This window comes from Saccopteryx leptura, chromosome 5 (assembly GCF_036850995.1).
Source record: "Saccopteryx leptura isolate mSacLep1 chromosome 5, mSacLep1_pri_phased_curated, whole genome shotgun sequence".
Lineage (NCBI taxonomy): Eukaryota > Metazoa > Chordata > Mammalia > Chiroptera > Emballonuridae > Saccopteryx > Saccopteryx leptura.
Genome location: NC_089507.1, coordinates 57920241 through 57939934, shown reverse-complemented (window position 1 = coordinate 57939934; position 19694 = coordinate 57920241). Strand labels below are relative to the sequence as shown.

The following is a 19694-nucleotide window of genomic DNA, read 5'->3' as shown; positions in this document are numbered from 1 at the left end:
CTGTGGGATGAGGATGGTGATATATCACTTTTACAGATGAGATAACCCAGGCATGGAGGGATTAAGTCATAATCTCTAATAAATCGCTAGTCAATAGCGGAGCTATGTGCCCAATCAAAAATCTAACCTCAAAACCTATCCTTGGTCCAGGGCATCACCGATCCCCAGCTTCCTGCTGGGTTGAGAGCAAGTTGGGAAAGCATGACCATTACAAAATTCAAGTATTTACAGAAGGAAAGGAATAAATTTAGTTGTTTTTTTAAGTTCTTCACCTTGATTCTACCCTAAAATGAAACTCTGTGTGCTCAGTTGAGGGTTAATAAAATTCCAGAGATTCCTGGCAATCTTTCAACTAATCATCTGGCATCATTTTTGCATGATAAAAATTCCATCAAGTGGCCCACTGCACACAGATGCTTGTCAGCAAATTTACTCCTTCCAGTTGCTACTAAGGAGACATAAACAGAAGATCCTGCCAGTGAAGGCAATGAAAGAAAAGCAATTTGTTAATGGCATTACTCAACAGAACATTTTCCAAAATTCCAGGCTGGGTGGCCCAAATATTTAGAAACCCATGCTCCGTAGACCTTCTTTTAAGATGAGTTGTAACCCTGGGCCTTGAGCAGCAGCCTGAGAAAGCTCAGGGTGTCTGGCTACCCCTGTACTTGTGCTGCTGAAACCCACCCCCACATCCATTATCTTTCAATTATCAGCTCGGCATTTCTTCCCCTGCTCTGGTTTATTCTTCTCCCCTGACCTCTGACTTATGTATTTGCTTTTCCCTGTCTGGAATCCTCGCTCAACTATCTTCAATCAGTCAAGAACTCTGCTGTAAGGAGGGAGATGGATGTGGGGGAGAAGCGATAACCAAGTGACTCACATGGAATTGTTTGCAGCCTGCCTCCTGGCCAGCCTTTCTCCACTTATTTTATGGTGATGGGTTATTCATTAAATGACCCTGAACCATCAGTGAGAGGCTGGTTTCTATTGAAGGTTGGCTTTCTATAAATATTAAATCAGCTCAATAAAAGAGCTAATTTAAAATGTCTTTCCAAATCCGGTTTCTACTTCCTGCAGCTGAAGCTTGGAAATAAAATAATAGTCAGGCTTTCAGTACTCTAAGTCCTATTAATTGCCGTCCATATAACTATGACTTTCAAATGGGAGTGTTTCCCAGGTGCAAAGTAGTCTAAAGTTGATCAATTCAATCCAAATAACAACCCTGGGAGGTCAATTAATATAAAACATATTTTACAAAAGAGGAACGTGAGGAAACTTGCTCCAAAGTCCACTCTAAAATATGGGGAGGAACTGGAATTCAGATTCAGTTTAATTCCGAAGTCCATAGACAACACAGCTCGACTGCTGGCAACAGCGTCCAATGGAAATGTTCGTGTTATTGGTTTAGAAATAAACCGATGTATTGAGCACCTACTGTGTGCTGAGCTCAGAAGATACAAGGGTTTTTATTCCCTTGCAATCTAGTTGGAAATGAAAGGCCTGTAAAAGAGAAAGATAACTACAGTGCAAGGTAGCATATCTAAGTGTCGAACATGAATTAGAAACAGGAAATGCTGTCTGTGTTCAGACCAGACAGGAACCACTGTGGCCAGACAGGACCCCAGGGTCTTCAGGAGGAAAGGGGTACTGACCTGAACAGACTTGGACGGCTCTCAGGCCAGTTGCGATAAGGGCTCTTGAATTTTGTAAAAGTTGAGCCAGAGAGTAAAACTTTTTCATGGTCCTCAAGGAGGAAATTGAAGCAAGGACAGTGAAGTATGTGTCATATTAAGGGCCAATTTCTCCTTTTAGAAAAAATGCTAATCTGTCATGAGCTGTGTGTTCATGGCACAGACTGTCAAACAATTCTTAATGTCTAGACATTATTTATTTATGTGAAATTCAAATTTAACTTAAGATCTAGTATTTTCATTTGCTAAATCTGGCAACCCTACTCTCACCACCATATCCCATTCAGGACTGCCCATCTTGAATGGGTTTTATTGATTTTGACAAAAAGAACCTTTGGAAGGGGAAGGAGACAGTTTAACTTAGCAGGCTGGGAGCTTGATTTGGCCATTGCAGTGAGAAGGGGGGAACCCTTCACCCGAATCACACTTACAAGAGACTTTACACACACATTCAGCCCAATCAGACTTGTGGAGTTCCAACCACCATGCTTTGCTCAGTGCCAGGAATGCCCTTCTTCCCATTCCTCACCATTTGTTTGGTAAATTCATTTATTATGTATTTATTTAGCTGATTCATTCATTGAGTTGGTCAATATTTGTTGAGCCCCCATTGTGTGCCAGGGAGTATATTAGGAGCTGAACACCTATACTTCCCTTGCTGTTCAAGCAACTATACACATGATAATAGCTAATTGTTTTTAGGGCTTGCCATGAGCTAGGCACAGTATTAAATGCTTTATATCTATTAAGTCATTTTATCTTCACATAATACGATGATGTAGTTATTGTTATCATTCACATTTGACTAAGGAGGACATTGAGACATCATGATGTATATACAAGAACAAACTAACAAACAAAAAACCCTACTTGTTTCCAGTTATAAGCTAATTAATATTGGAGGCAGGATCTGAATCTAGCAGTTTCCAGAGCCTGCACGGTGTCTTAATATAGTTAACTATATTAACTACCTCCTTTTTGAAACCCTCCCCTCCTGACTTTTCCTTTCCCCAACTTAGCCATTTCTCTCTCCAGGCTCATGTACCACTGTGAACTTAAGTCAACTTCATTAACAAATGTGGTCACTGCTTAATAGATTATTTGCTCATACGTCTGTCTCTTTAATCAGGCTGTGGCTACTCCAGGGCAGTAACAACACCTTATTTATTTTAGTATCCCAGTGCATAGCACAGTAGGTAGCATTAAAACAAGGGTCCTATGCATATTTTTTTATTAATTTCTTGCCAGTTGTGGGAAGTTAGCATAGTACATGTGTCAGTCAGAGTTGATCAGGAAAACAGAAATTGCCCCTAAGTATTTAAAACAGAGGGAATATAACATAGGGAACTGATTATATAGGTAGTGGATGAACTCTCAAGTCACAGCAAAAAGCCATGACCACCCAGGTGTCTGTCCAGTGCAGCCATGGCTGGCAGGATCTAGTGTCACAGAGAAGACACAACCACTGTCGTAGACACTCTCTGAGATCAAGAGATGAGAGAAATGCCCTGGCTCTGCCTTCCTCCCACCCTCTAATCACCCATCTCATATTGGCCAAACCCCACCAGAAGCCAGTTGCCAAGGCGGCCTGCACGGGCTACCCTCTTTGGGAAGAAGCCAGGACTGGCTTTATGGCCATGAAGACCCAGGACAACAGCAGAGCACCCTTTTGAGATTATGCTTCTCTTGTGATCATTATGAGAAACTGCAGTTTAACAATGCTGAACATCCCTGCAGTACCAGATAGCAGTGACAAGTGCTTGCCCTTTGGTGTCTCATCAACGTCTAAGGTCCATGAGAATATCACTCTTCTGCTAACTTATGTCTTCAAATAAGTCTGACTTCAATTGGCTTGGGCTACATCTTTATGTTTCAATTGACAATGACAACAATAAACATTATTGAGCCTCTGTTTTGCATCAGACATTGTGCTAGGTCCTGGGGACAAAGAGCTTGAAAGGTGAGAGGCCCTGAATGTCAAGGGATTCCTCAGTCAACAGGAAACAGACTTTACCTGCCTCATTGTAAGTGACCACAGTAAGCACATATGTTTGAACTTGGGAGTTCCAATGAGGGTCACACCCATGCCAATAGCCTGGAAATGCAGGAAATACTATTGTTTCATGCTGGTTTATTCTGTAAAATCTATGCACAGTGGATTACAGTGGCAACATATAAAGACAAATAAGGGAGACAGAATAAGCCCTACAGCTCCACCCAGCTCTGTAGTCCTGGGACTCTGTTCTCTACACACACACCAGAGACCACTGTGCACGGCGCTTATTGCGTGCCACACGCGGGACCAGCTCTTTCTTTGCATAATCTCGTTTATTGGACCTCTGGGTCTTTGAATTTCACCCCATGGACACTTTAACCTTAAAGTAACAATTTTACAGGTTGAAAATAATGCAAGGTTTTCTCGGTTCTGCCCAGGGTTATAGAGGTAAACAGCTGCAGAGCAGGCATGGAAACCCAGTCTCCAGACTCCCATCTCTGCTCTAAGACACTACCCCAGATGCAGGAGTGTGTTCGGCAGTTACAAAAACAAAGCTTAGTTAAAGCAAGACTCCCTTAATTTCCGTTAGTTGACAGCTTCCCAGATTGTGTGCAAATTCTTTTTTTTAAAAAAAATAAGTGCATGTAATATGTGCTTATGTTTCACATTCAATCAGCTGATTGAGTCAAGAAGAGAGGGTGGTGGTTTTCTATGCTCCTCGCTTTGTTTTTTAAATAGGAAACCTTGACAGGATGTGTTGCTTTTAGACATTCTGTACCAGTTGTGAGCTCATTCTCGGCTTTTCCACACCAGTCTCCTCTAAGATGATGCCCAGAGACTCTTTGCCTCCACTTTTGCCCACAGTCATCTACCTCCTGAGCTACTGGAGCAGTCTGCCCCTTGGGGACAGGTGGGAACAGCCTGGAAACAGGCATTAGAGTGATGAGAACAATGGTTTCTGACTTCAGTGACATCTGTCTTTGGGTTCTCTGGGAAATCACTAAACTTCTCTTAGGTTTTTTAAGTGTCTAAAACCTAATTTCAATCTAACTCTGATTCTGCTTGTTATAGACATTTTTGCCACCTCTCTGACCTTAATATACATGCCCCTCCAGTAAGCACAGTATAGTAAAGTCAATTATTACCAGGTGTCCATAGAAAAATGAAAAAAAAAAGAGAGCTCATCAAGAACTGCTACATAAGGGGAAAAAAAAATCTTGGCTCTGACTCTTCCTGTGTGTTGGAAGAGAACCACAGCAGGCTCTCATATACATATATATAATATTGGATTTTAAAACAATAATCTTATTTGAAAAAGTTATTTCTTGCAAGGCAAATGGGAAAGCATTTAGGAGCAAATGATAACTGTCTCTGCTGTCCTTCCATGCTTAACTGAGAGTAAACCCACTGACACGGGTGGGGTTTCCTTAGGATTGGAACCTGTGTGCGGTTCTGTCATCCTCAGTAGATTTAGCTGCTTTTTCTCTTTTCTCAGTAGACATTGAATCTGACATTCTACATGAGTAATAATTATTATTTTAAAATCCATATATATATATATAGGATTTTATTTATTCATTTTTGAAAAGAGAGGAGAGAGAGAAAGAGAGAGAGGGGGGAGAGGAGCAGGAAGCATCAACTTCTATATGTGCCTTGATCAGGCAAGCCTGGGGTATCGAACCAGTGACCTCAGTGTTCCAGGTCAGTACTTTATCCACTGCACCACCACAGGTCAGGCAGCAGGCTCTCAAATAGGAGGAAATTATTTCATTCTCAGTGGGAAAGGAGACTGAAGCATTTACACTTTTCAGCAACTTACTGTAAAAGAAAAAAAGGCTTCAGAGAGCAAGCTGGCAGAGAGAGGTGAGATTGGTTCCAATGGTCATCATCACTGGCCTCCCTGGAAAGGAATTATTTATTTGATGGCTTTGCTCATGGCTTTCAGGATTTCTCTGCAAAGAAGTGGGAGGTAATTATCTTCTAGACATTTTCCAAGCTCTAGCAGAATTGGGTGGCTGGCCAAGGGCTGTGTGGTCAGAACACACTGTCATTTAGTACTCGCTTACTAGATGCTGCACTGAACACTTTGGGGGCACCTACATTTAATCCCTAAGCCATCCCCATTAGGAAAATACAATTATAGCTGATAGATGCAGAAGCTCAGATTATGATTGTCTTTCAAATCTTTTTCCCATCATAGCATCCCCTTGAAACCTGATAGGAGCAACCTTTAGGCACAGGTGTGTTTACAATGGGGAGAAAGCCCAGGGATGGACAGGGTTGAATATCTTGCTGGGGTTAAGAGAGTGGGCTGAGCTGAGATTCTAACAGAGACTGGAACTTACAAGAACCGTGCTATTAACCACGACTTTTTACTGTGGTGTACAAATTATTTGCATGGTGTTCTGAAATTCTCACAAACTTCTCCACAGAATGAATTTTCTAATATTTGTCTTCATTTGAAGAGTAGATATAGCTGAGTTTTTCCATGATGCTGGTGTTAGGACGTGGCCAAACCCTCACTTTATTGGGTACCAATCAGAGTGTTAAGGTCACCATTTGACTAATGTTTTAATGGAAGTGTTGTCAACTCATTGGCTACATTGTAGAAAGATTCTACTCTATGTACTCTCTGAGTGAGAGGATGTTGGAGGTCAAAATTGCAAAACCAAGTAAACAGCATATTTATTACTATATGTTTGACTAATGAACAACGCGGGGGTCAGGCTCACCAACTCCCATGCCGTCAAAAATCCACATACAACTTTGACTCCCCTAAACCTCAACCACAGTCTTCTCTAAGAATCTGCAGGAGATTGGTCCCAGGACCCCCTGGGGATATCCAAATCCACAGATGCTCAAGTCCTCTATATAAAATGTTAAAGAGCAATGCACACAGTCTTGTTCTTTCTCACAGATTGAATGTGTTGGGGGTCAGTCCGGTGCATCCATGGACTCCCAACCATAAATTGAAATTAGTACTTAAAAATTGGAAGTCACTGTTTTAGGATAACTTATTGTTCCACAGGGAAATCTGGGAAAGCAAATATCTTCCTTGGCAATTTTCCTTTTTATGCATCTGAGTCCACAGAGGAATTGGTCAGGAGGATATTCCTCCAAAGACCAGCTGGTCAGTGTCCACCTCCCCTGTGTTACTATCCCTGTCTACGGATGCAGACAAGGAGACGAGAAGGGCTTTGTATCCAGTGTCCCTTGTTAATCTGGTCCGCTCTGCTCCACGTTCTGTTTCTCCAAAGCTTACACGGGTGTGAGAATTAAAGGTCTCGTGTGCTCTGTCCCTCTACCTGAAGACAAAACATTTCTCTGGGGTTTTCTCATCCAGGATATAGTTTTGATCTCGTGCTGATTGCTCACTCATGTAGAATGTCAGATTCAATGTCCACTGAGAAAAGAGAAAAAGCAGCTAAATCTACTAAGGATGACAGACCGCACACAGGTTCCAATACTAAGGAAACCTCACCCGTGTCAGTGGGTTTACTCTCAGTTAAGCATGGAAGGACAGCAGAGACAGTTATCATTTGCCTAAATGCTTTCCCATTTGCCTTGCAAGAAGTGACTTTTTCAAATAAGATCTTTTTTTAATGTTAAAAATTAGAATCTCTGAAGTAAAAAAGTGGGTATCAGATCTCTACATGTCACTCACTGCTCACCTCAAAAGAATTAATGAGGAGCCCCAACAAAGGGGAAATTGTGTCAAATGTTTCCAGGAACAAAGTTAGTACATAACAAGCCCAAGTGGACCATACCATTCAATGTGTGAGAAAGTTCTATTGTATTGCTAAAGCTGAGAAAAATTGTTCCAAATCACATGACTGCAGTCAATGTCCAGATCTAGAGTAAAATAAATAAGCTGTAGCCTAGCCTGTGATGGCACAGTGGATAAAGCACTGACCTGGGACTCTGAGGTCACCAGTTCAAAACCCTGGATTTGCCCGGTCAAGGCACATATGACCAGCAATCAATAAACAACTGGAGTGAAGCAACTATGAGTTGATATTTCTCACTCCACTCTCCCGCCTCTCTCTGTAAAACCAATAAATAAAATCTTTAAAAAAACCCCAAAAACCTAAGTTTTAGGGTTCTTGCCACAACCAAGAGATTCATAAGAATGAAAATTATGTAAACTTCACCCCTCCCTTCAAATGAGACAGAGAAATTATTATTTTTTAAAATCTTCACTGGGCTGGAAGAAAAGCAAAAAGAGGAGCAAGAAAGTAAGTCATCGGTCAGGGTGGCTAATGGAAAGTCCAGACCCTGGGGGCAGGGGTGATGGAAACCCCCAGGAGGGTTGGAGAATCCCAGAGCAGGAGGACTGTGTCTCCACTCCCCCTCAAGGATCCCACAGCAGGTAGTCTCACAGAGAGCCCTGTGCCAACGGGACGGGCAATGGCCCCGGGGTAGGTCAAGCCGGAGACCATCTGACATAGACCCACCGCCTCCACCCCCGCGTGCTGCAGCATCAGAGCAGCGAGGAAGAGCAGCAGACATTTCCCACAGCTTCCTTCACCATTCCCCTACACGACCAGCCGGGTGTCTGGCTCAGGGAAAGCCAGTGGACTGGGAATTCTCTGCCCTAAATGTGTGGGGATCTGGAAGCCAAAGGGCAAGGTTTCCAATGGATATCAGCAGTGGGTGGCAGTGAGGACGGTCGCCAAAGGCCAAAGCCAGCTCAGAAGAGGCCTCCTTACAAGGAGCTCACAGTTGCCCACTCCTTAAACGTTACGATTGTACATAAGAATGTCAGGAACTGACACCATCCTTAGGAAGATGGTTTAAAAAAAGGTGGGGGGGAGGAGTAGGAGAAGAATCTTAAATTAGCTAAAAATTTACTCAAGAAGGATTAGGTTCCCTGAGACTGGAGTCAGATCCTGACACAGCTCTTGTCCTGGTTGCTAGAGCTTTCAGAGAGAACCCGCTGGTCTTGATTAACCAGAGAAGGGAATCAGGGTTCCTGCAGTGCCCAGATCAGAAGCATGCCCTTGTTGACTCCTAGGTGGAGAGGGTTGGCAGGCATCTCTCCTCATACCCACCAGGGAGTTGGAGTTGGTATCTGCCGTGCAATAGTATAAGTAGATACATGTACATATAATATATATTTACACATATGTATGTGTGTGTGTGTGTGTGTGTGTGTGTGTGTGTGTGTGTGTGTGTGAATGTATATAAACCCTTTCTTCTGTCCTCCTAGGGCTACAACCGAGTTCTGGAGAAGAAAAGGCCCCCAAAGCAGACTGTCATGCTGAAGACCAAATTCCTCAGCAGAAGAACTGAGAAGATTAAGGGTGTATGGAGGGGTTGGGGTGGGGGATGGGGTGCATGTCCTGGTGGCTTGAAGTCACATGGAGAAAGGTTATTTAAATGATAACAAATGCTTTAAAAAAATACTGAGTTTTAAACCAGAAGTAATTAAATTTGTTTAAAAGATTGAGTTTTCCATTGCCAAGTAGAAATTGGGGGTCACAAGTTCACTTAATTCCATTATAGAGAAATGAAATTACTTTAGCTCACTTGACATTTGTGACAATAAACATTTACTCTGTCAACACATTTCAGTGTAAATTCACTGTTAACTATTTCAGTTCTATCTCAAACCTCAGAATGAGAGGCTTAAAGCCCTTCTAAGGAAGTTTTAATCCTCAGCGCAGGAACTTGAAGGAACTCTTGAGGAGCTGTAGCAGCAGGCACTGCGGTCTGCGGCCCAGTAGCCACTGCACCCTTCCTTCCTTGTGTCCGTGGTGACTACATCTCCAGGGTGAGCCTCCGCCAGTCTGGCCCCTGACAATTCCCGGACCAGAGGGGTTGGTTACCGGCAAGCCAGCCAGCACGAAGGACAGATCTCCCTGTCTGGATGTGAACACTGAAACACGGAGCCGGCCTCAGTTTGAAATTGACACTGTATAAAGACCTCTGGCGAGTTACTGAATCACACAGACACTGAAACCATTGCTCTGAACTTCCCAGTGCTGAGTCGACCGGTCTCTTTATTGTGCTCTGTGCTACCGAACCCCCCTGAAATGTTGCGGTTGGAGAAGAGGACTTTCTCAGCTCCTAAATCTCACCGTATGAGTAAGGTAGGGCCTCTCAGTAGTCACCTCATACTTTGGTACCTTTATTCTACAAGAATATTCAAAGAAAGAAAAATAGAGCCTGTGCAGTGAAAAACCCGGAGTATCCTTATTCCCCATATCTCACATTTATCTTCCCTCCACCCTGTGGCACCCTTCTCTAGTGACTTCTGCACAATGGGTCTACCTTTCTTTTCCTTCCCTCCCTGTTTCTCCTTCCTTAAAGAGAAAGGGAAAAAAATAAAGAAGAGGAGGAGGAGAGGGAAGAGAGAGAAGGCAGGCAGGCAGGCGGGCTTCTGCGATTGCTCCCTGCTTCTGATCAGGTGGATGGAACATTCTTTATTAGCTCTTACATAAAACTAGGAATGTGTGCTCCCATTGTTCAGGGATATTGGGTGACTCCAAGAGAACAATCCATTCCACAAATTCCACTGACAACTCATGACCCGGTGATGCAAGCAGTGGAACACGATGCACACCGACTGTTTGATCTGTCATGGATATCAAGGCTGGTGGCCACAGGATCATTACATTTCACTCGCCCAGTTTCTCTCTCGCATCGCCCTCCCGGGCTTGCACAGTAACCTCCCAGGTTGGAGCTTAGAACAAGCCACTGGACAGGACAATGATCAAAACACAAACATTGACTTTGCAAGGTGGGAGTTAAAAATAACCTGCCAGAGACTCCGAATACGTCATGGAAAGCCGCTGTCATGCATGGCGTCAAGCGTACCCGAGACTTCCTCCAGAGGCCTGCTCTTCCACATTCTCCTATTTCTTTCCTGTGGTGGCAGGAGGATCATGTGCAAAGGGGGCCACCATCTTTAAGATGTCAGATTTTCAAGTTCCTGCCCTCTCTGTCCAGTTCTCCTTGGTCCCCTTGGCCGGGCCGTGTCCTTTTGCCCTCCTTTCCAGGGTTCCATCCCCAGTCTTTTCTTGTAACCACAGTCTTCCCTCTGTCTATACTCTAGGTGGGAAGTCTCAAAATCCGTGATCTCACTCCACACCAATATATGCAGGAGACAGCAGGCCGGGTCTGCTTCCTGGGTTTCGGGTCACCTCCTGAGGCCCTCCACCTGCCCTCCGAGGTCAGCACTTCCTTCCAAACTGAGCACAGCCTGCGGCCCCTCCCCCCTCTGCCTGCACCCTGCCTTCACTTCCTCCTGCGTCCCTGCAGGGAAGGCTGCACCAATTAGGCCTCCTTCTTCCTCCCCCTTCCACGACCTCTCCATCAGGTCAGCAGCCCAGCCCTTTCCATTTTAGCGTCTTCACAGCTCTCAAAAACCCTACCGTCCTCGATGCCTCTCGTTTCTTCTCTGGCTCGTCCCACCAGGCTCTCAACTGATTGTCTCCAGGCTTCTCCACACTCTTAGCCCCCAAACAATAATTGATTCAGGTTATACCTTGCCTACCGTCCCACCGTGGCTCCTCCTGGCCTCATGGCAAAAGCCAATTCTCTCAAGGCAGCATCCTCAATGACATGCTTCCTGCGTCTTTCCAGGTCCACTCCCACCATCTTACACACAAGCCCTTTGCTCCAACCGTTCTGGGCTGCTGGCAGCTCCCCAAGTGCACTCTCGCCCTGCAAACCTCTGTTACTTGGGCTCACTTCTCACGGAAGTTACTCCTATACTTTCTACAAACCTCTGTTCAGTTGGGTTCACTTCTCATGGAAACCCTTCCGAATGTGCCCAACCTGAGTTAGCACTGTTGTCTCTGTTACTGTCACATGTGCCCTGAAATCATCATGATGTATGTCCCTCCACTGTGCCCTTCATCACAGGGAGATAGTCTTCTGGGCAAAGCATTTCTCCCCACCCCCACCACTTCCTTTATATAACATTTTCCCAAAATTTTATTTTACTTGGAATTAGTTCAAACCTTTAGAAAATTTGAAGGAATGGTATATTAAACACACTTTTCATCAAAATTCACCATTTGTTAACATTTTGCCACATTATGCATTCTTGTTTCCTCTCCCCTCTCTCTCCCTCCCTGTATAAAATCTTTATATACTATATAAAGTAAAACAGTTAAACAGTATCCCCCAGTATTCATGTCTACCCAGTACTTGTGAATAGAAACTTAACAGAAATAGGGTCTTTGCAGATGTCATCAAGATGAGATGATGTTGGATTAGGATGAGCCCTCATCCAATAACCGGTGTCTTTATAAGAAGACAGACATTTGGACAGCGACACACTGAGAGAAGAATATCAGGTGAAGACAAAAGCAAAGATTAGAGTGATATAGTTGCAAATTAGGGAATGCCAAAGATTGCTGGCACGCTCCGGAAGCTGGAAGAGGCAAGGAAGGGTCCTTCCTGCAGGTTTCTGAGGAAACACGGCCTTCGGCAGCCCGAGTTCACACTGCTTGCCTCCAAAATGGTGAGAAAATAAATTTCTGTTGTTTTAAGCCACCAAGTTTGTGGTAATTTGGTATAGCAGCCTCAGAAAACTAAAAAAATATATCAATATATTTTTAATAACTATAATATATCATAACTATATATTATATAATATATGTTAATAACTATTGATATATATTTAGTTATTAATATATTAGTTATTTTTCAATATAGCCAGTGATATAAAATATAAAATCAATGTGAAATATAAAAATCAGTATAATACAAAATATTTATAGATATTAATATATCTATTAATCTAGATACAAAAAGTTTTTTACTGAACCATTTGAAAGTCAATTTTAGATATCATGACACTTATCTCTTAATACTTTAGTATGTGTCTCCCAAAAAGAAAGACATTCTCTTATATAATTATATTTATCATGCTCCAAAAATGTTACATTAATAAAAGAGTATAAAATAATACAATGTAAATAGAAGCGTCTATATGATATGATATATAACAATATAACATAGAGTAGATATTCAAACTTCCCACTGGTCCTAACAGTTCATTTTATAGCCTTTTAAAAAAATCCAGGATCTAATCAAGTTTCATTCATTGTATTTATTAATATTATTAAAATGTTTTAGCCTGACCAGGCGGTGGCGCAGTGGATAGAGTATCGGATTGGGATGAGGAAGACCCAGGTTCGAGACCCCGAGGTCGCCAGCTTGAGCACAGGCTCATCTGGTTTGAGCAAAAAAGCTCACCAGCTTGAGCCCAAGGTCGCTGGCTCAAGCAAGGGGTTACTCAGTCTGCTGAAGGCCCGCGGTCAAGGCACATATGAGAAAGCAATCAATGAACAACTAAGGTGTTGCAACGCGCAATGAAAAAAAACTAATGATTGATGCTTCTCATCTCTCTGTTCCTGTCTGTCTGTCTGTCTGTCCCTGTCTATCTCTCTCTCTGTAAAAAAAAAAAAAAAAGTTTTTATAATCTTATATTACAACAGTTCCCTGCTTTTTCTTCTTATTTTTTCTTTTATTGACCTTGAAATTTTTAGAGTCCAGGACAGTTTTGTATACTGCCCCCAAATTTGGATTTGTCTGATTGTTTCCTCATGATTAGATTCATGTTAAACAAGTTTGGTAAGAAACTACAAAGGTGCTATTGTGTCCTTCTTAGTGCCTCACATCAGTAGGCACACTGTGACATTTGACTTGATTATGAATATCCATTGATAATAGTAAGTTTGATCACATGATTAAGGTGGAGCATTGTCTCTTACTATAGTCCCAATAATTGTCAATAGGCCTGTGAACACTTAATTGTTCATTGAATGAATGGGAATTTACAAAGTACAGTAGTCTGTATAGAAACTAAAGTATTAGGCTCTGTCCAGTTGGCTCAGTGGATACAGCATCGGCCCAGCATGCAGATGTCCTGGGTTCGATTCCTAGTCAGGGCACACAAGAGAAGTGATATCTGCTTCTCTTCTTTTCCACTCCCTCTCCCCCTTCTCTCTCTCTTCCCCTCTTACAACCAGTGGCTCAGTTGGTCTGAGTGTTGGCCTCTGGCTCTGAGGATAGCTCGGTTGATTTGAGCATCAGCCCCAGACGAGGGTTGGTGGGTGGATCCCAGTCAGGGCGCATAAGATATAGAGAGTCTGTCTCTCCAACTCCCTTCCTCATTTAAAAAATATGTTTTTTGAAAACTTAGCAATATGTGCAACTTTTTATTAATCATGGACATCACTGGGCACAGTGACTATGCCACCCCAACTTACCTGTACAGTGTTCATGTTCTGCACTAAAATGTGAAATCTGTTGTGCAAACAGAGTGTTACTGGTACATATAGAATTCAACTGTAAACTTAGAAACTTTGGAATAGCTGTATATATAACATTCAAAACTAAAGCAAATTATGTCTTATTGACTTGAATGGTATTTACTTTCTTCCAAGATATTGAATTTCGGTCTCAGCAATTTAGGACAGTTTCCTGAGTTAGCTAATTGTTTGTGATAGCATCAGTATAAAATGTGAATTCTGAAAGTGGTCTGTTTATCTTCCAACACACCCACAGCCTGCAGATTGCTGAAAACCCCAGCGCTTGTTGCCTGTAAGTCAGCTTCTGTCCACCACATTCTATCATCATCAGTCAATATTGTTACAAAGATACTCAACTTTAATCAAATTCTTAAAGGAAATGTTAGATGTTAGATTATAAATGATATAAAAAAAATGAAAGGCTTTTATTACACAATCAAATATCAGTGGAGCCGTATGATTTAGCCAACTCTCCTAAGTGGAACAGAGCTATAGAAAGTTACTCCAGATCCAGAGATGCTATATCAGAAGCTGTTGATTGTCATACACAGTGAGAATTCAATGATTTGTGGTCCCTAGTTTTAGTTGCCCAAATATTGGGAAAGAGCTGTGGTGATTCTTCTAACTGGGTTGGTCTGAGTTAGTATCACACATCGAGTGAGCCACAGGCATAATGACACTGGTAAGGAAAGTTGCTTTAGTTTTTACAAGGTACAGCATGCGGCTAAGGGAAACTTGGGTGGTGGTAACAGAAATTTACTAAGTAGAAAAGTGCAGTCCATAGACAGACAGCACCTATAGCACTGTGTCCACTAGTGGATGTTATTCTAACAGAGATGAGGATAACCTGGATCACATCAGGGGAGTGTCATCTAGGAATGGTGTTAAGAGGGAAGTCTTAGGAGCCAAAACACCTGGGTTCAGAGTTAGGTTCTGTTAGATACTAACTGTAGAACTTTGGGTACATTATTTAAGCTCCCCGTGCCTCAGTTTCCTCATCTATAACATGGGGATGTTAGGAGATTTATGTTAATTACTATATATAAATTGCTTTAAAAACGCATCATATAGAACCAATAACTGTTGGTTATTCTTACTAATGTCATCATCACCATCATGATCAGAACAACTGGTGAAAATAAAGCAGGGAGGATAGGAAGGAGACCTGTAGGGACATAAGTGGTCTCTTCAAAGGCTTGAAATGCTGCCAAGAGGGATTAGATGATTTCCATGTAACTCCTAGACCACATGGGTATTAAAGGGTATAAATTACAGGAATTCAGAATTGGGCTCACTAGATAGGACTCATTGTTATACTGATCAGAGTTCTATGAAGATCAAAGACTTGCTCTGAATGAGAAGTGTCCTAGGTTACTGGGGGACTCAATCACACCCCCAGACAATCCTTTGGGATTTAAGAATTGGATGGAAGAGCGAATTAAATGATGCAAAAGAACCTAGCCTTGTGAGTCTGTAATCAATTACACCCACTAAAGCATACAGCAGAATGCTAAAGAATGATTAAAATGTAGAAAGCTCTTTACAAATAAAAACTCCTTTGTTGCTGTCTGTCACACCTAGTGCTTCCCATATCTACTCATCAGTCATCCTTTCCATTTCTCTCTGACACCCACACAGACAGGAAAGAGGTCCAGTGAAGAGATTGCATCTGAATAATACACTCAGATGCACATACAAGAACAGAAGAAGCACCTTATCTTATGAGTTTAATTTCTAAAATCAGTTCATTTATGTGGGAAAAATTATATGGAGTCAAAATTGCTCTTAAAAATCTAGGAAGTCACCAACTTGGCAATTGCCTCTTTGTGAGCCCAGCACAGTCGGTGTCCCTTCAGCATTAAAACAAATTTCTGCTTTTTCTGGTCCAGCACTCAATAAAGGAGTTGAGTTTACTGGCTTGAATTTAAGTGGCAAGTCCTATGAAAAACACACATATATATTTAAACAGTACACGCAGTCACGGAAAAGAAGTATTTGTTCTGTGGGAGACCAACTGTTCATTGGGAGACCAATGAGACCAATGAGGTTTGTTACCCACTCATTCTCATTTTAGGACCTAGGCTCAGTGAGTTCAACATCAAGCTGAATTGATTACAACATTTCATTTGCTTTTTATCTATTTTATCTATTTATTTTGTTTTATTTTTTTCTCTATCCAAGCGCCCAGAGTTGAAGTTGCTGGTGTTGAATGCACTCCACTGCACATTTAGGAGCAAACCAGGGCTTCTTGGTGAGCACTCTCTCTGTCCATGGTTTCTATGGCCCCTGGAGATGCGCTGGGTTGTTTATCCAGCAACCTCCTTTCTTCTGGGAACGGCACCCCTTTTCTGAGGGAGCTGCTCCTTCCTCACTGTAGTCAGTGATTCCAGGGTGCCACCAGTCCTAGTGCCTCACTGGACACATGGGCAGGCCCATGACCTGAGCAGGTCCAATCAGAAGCCTCCCCTGGGATTTCTGTACTTGCAACCTGAGAGCAGTTCTCAGTCTGTGGGTTGAAGGAACACAACAATCAGAGAAAGGCAGTGTTGAGAGACGAAGAGAGGGTTCCCGGTTCCGTTCTCATCCCAGGCCTAATAGTCTCTAGGGTGAGCATGCCCCTGCCCTTTCTGTGGTGATCCAAAAAAATACCTTCTCGCCTGACCTGTGGTGGTGCAGTGGATAAAGCGTTGACCTGGAAATGCTGAGATCACCGGTTCGAAACCCTGGGCTTGCCTGGTCAAGGCACATATGGGAGTTGATGCTTCCAGCTCCTCCCCCGCTTCTGCCTCTCCTCTGTCTCTCCCTTTCCTCTCTAAAATGAATAAAAAATATATATAAAAAAAACAAAAAAATACCTTCTCTTTTGCTTAACTTGGTTTTTGACATTTCAAATGAAAGGAATTTTAACACAACCCTCAAGAGTTTGATTCTCTGACCTGTATCAATCTCAACGATCTCTAGGCAAATGAAAGACGACACAGAAATAGGCTTGGATGCCTGGTCCCACACTTGTTACAGCACAAGTTTAAAAATATGTTCATTCTCAGACAGGCTCCATAGAGCCCTCCAACTATGAAGAGTAAATCCTTTCAAATCATTCATAGTATGTAAAAAGAGAGGCAGAGAGGGATTGAGGGAGGGAGGGAGGGAGGGAGGGAGGGAGGGAGGGAGGGAGGGAAGGAGGGAGGGAAAAGGAAGGAAGGAAGGAGGGAAGGAGGGAGGGAGGGAGGGAGGGAGGGAAGGAAGGAAGGAAGGAAGGAAGGAAGGAAGGAAGGAAGGAAGGAAGGAAGGAAGGGTGGGTATGAAATAAAACCCCGTGCCTCAGTGAGAACTCATTCTGCCTTTGTCTCTGTCTTTCAAAGTCATCAGAAAAGGCTCTCATTAACCACAACAACATTTACTGAGTGCCTGTTATTATGCTGCTGTGGAATGGAGTAGACTGTACAAATGAATACACGTAGTCCCTGTCTTGAGGTTTGAGCCTCCCCAAAATACCTATAATAGGTTCATTGGTTCTCCCTCCCCCTTATTTATCAGAAATTGAGATAATTTGGTATTTATTCTTAAGAGTCTAGCTCTTACTCTTCACTAGGAATACATACAAACACACACAAAATCAAAATAATCATCTTGTAATTTCTGAGAATGATTTGAGTAGGTATTTCCTTATAACTTAAATAAATCTCCCATTTTAAGAGCTGTCCTCCTGGATTTTAAAATATTAAATAAATTAAAGAAATTTATCATAAACAATTTATAGCATTGACTTTGAAGAAAAAAGCCTTCTGTCCGACTTCTGCAGCATTGCTCTGTTGTGGCCACAATGTCCCAGCAAGGCAGCTAGTAGATTATTCAACGCACATCTTTTTACAGGTGGCACAGCTAGAAGGCATTGGTTCAGTGAGTGGTCCAAGGTCACATGATGACAAGTTATGGCCTCAGTCCTACACTGCAGACATCTGGTATTTTCCTCTCTCTGCTAGCACACATAAACCCTCATTGATCTGGGAATTAGCAGAACCGATCCCATAATGTTTAAAAAATTTCCAAGATAACCTCAGCCACTGACTGTAACCTTAATGCTCCCTCCCTTCAAAACACTAAGAATTCTCTAGTAAGTCAGCAACTCAACCAAGAGAAATTCTTTAAATTTCATTTGTATGGGCAAGAATTCTAAACCTTATCTCTCAATCAACATATCATCCAAAAAAATGACAAGCTAGCTAGACAGGAATTTTGAGAAGTCACCCAAGCAGAGCGTAGACTAGCAGAGCTGAGAACAGTTCCCTGGGCCTGCAGGGTTAGGTATGTGCTGTACTTGGGAGGCAGCTGTACTGCTGAGTGGGCCTCTCAAGACATTCTGTCTTTATAAGTCCAGAGAATTTGCCTACACCCATTCAATGCCCACTTGAGTAAACTGGGGTGACTCGTCAGTTCCTGGACAACAAAGGGTGTGGTCTGGGATGGGCAAATACACAGACTCTTCCCCACCTGTGCCCATGGCAGGCACTGTGTACTTATCAAAGCTCAGACTCCTTTGATAGCAGAGCAGAGCACGCAGTTGTCGCTTAGAAGAAACTTTACTGCTACCCATGGAATGGTCCTTTGGGCACTAAGTTCGATCCTTCGGCTAGTTCAGAGGATGTTCCCAAGCCTCCTATAAAACTTTTTTCACAGACTTCCCCTGTGTTCATGGGAGTGGGGCTGGACCTGAGGGGAGCAGCTGTAATTTATTAAAGAACTCAGGACCTGAAACTTAGAGAACCAGAACTAGAGATGAAACTCCCCTGCGCTCACTGACTGGCCTTGCCCCAGGGACCGGCACTAGGCATGTGGGCCAGGACTTTGTATTGCTGTGCTGTGCTTATTGCAAAATATCTATTAGCTGACAGTCTTGGTTTCGTATTTTTAGAAATCATTCTCTTTTTTTCTCCCTATATTATTACCAAAGTGTTGTTACTGGATAATGTCAAGTAACAGGCCATTCAGTGCAGAGATTTCTCCAGGTTCCCAGGACAGGGCTCAGGTAAGGCAAAGTCTGATGGCCTCACAAGAGAACCCCAGTCCTTACCCTATAAGCATCTCTGCTCATAGCTTCATCTGATTTCAACACAGATAACTAATGCGGCAGGAACATGGTATGATTTGGACTTCAGAAATATCACTTTCATAATGTGAAGGATGGATTTTAGGGGGTAAGGGTAAGATTAGAAACTAGGAAACTTTTTACAAAGCTATTATAATTGACCAGGCTAGAGACGAAGTGAGAATGAGTGAGAGAAAAGATGAAGAAAAAGAAAGAAATTTGGGTAATAGTAGGAGGCAAAATCAGCAGCCTTGGTGATTGACTGACTGGAGAGGCTGAACAAGAGGGAAGACTCTGTGACCTCTAAGACATATCAGATCTCACATCCCTCTCAGTCTACTGCTGGTTTCCACAGTTTCCACTGGCATCCTTCCTGAGCTCTCTCGTTGTCTTTCACTCAGTATAGACTAACATTTCTGATTATTAGAAGTGACTTACACATTATCATATTTTATACCAGGCCCTATGGCAATAAGCTAAGCTTTCTGCCCATCTGTTGTTTGAGAATAAGTCAAGAGCAGTTCATGTCCAAGACCTTATTTATATTACTCATCTCTTCAAGTTTTAATAGTTGGGGGAGACTGATAAGTCTATCCTAGGTCAGAAGAAAGACCAGCTATTGAGCATCCCAGCATGACCATAAATAACGAAAT

General features: G+C 42.6%; 1 protein-coding gene and 1 non-coding gene across 4 annotated transcripts in view; one reads left to right on the top strand and one right to left on the bottom strand.

Moving 5' to 3' along the window:
- Positions 1–19694, bottom strand: part of SHROOM3 (shroom family member 3) — a 322616-nt gene that overhangs the window by 237634 nt on the left and 65288 nt on the right. The gene's annotated exons all lie outside the window — the stretch shown is intronic.
- LOC136407355 (small nucleolar RNA SNORA3/SNORA45 family) lies at positions 8557–8685 on the top strand. The gene has a single exon (XR_010751900.1). It is a non-coding gene; the product is annotated as a small nucleolar RNA SNORA3/SNORA45 family (small nucleolar RNA).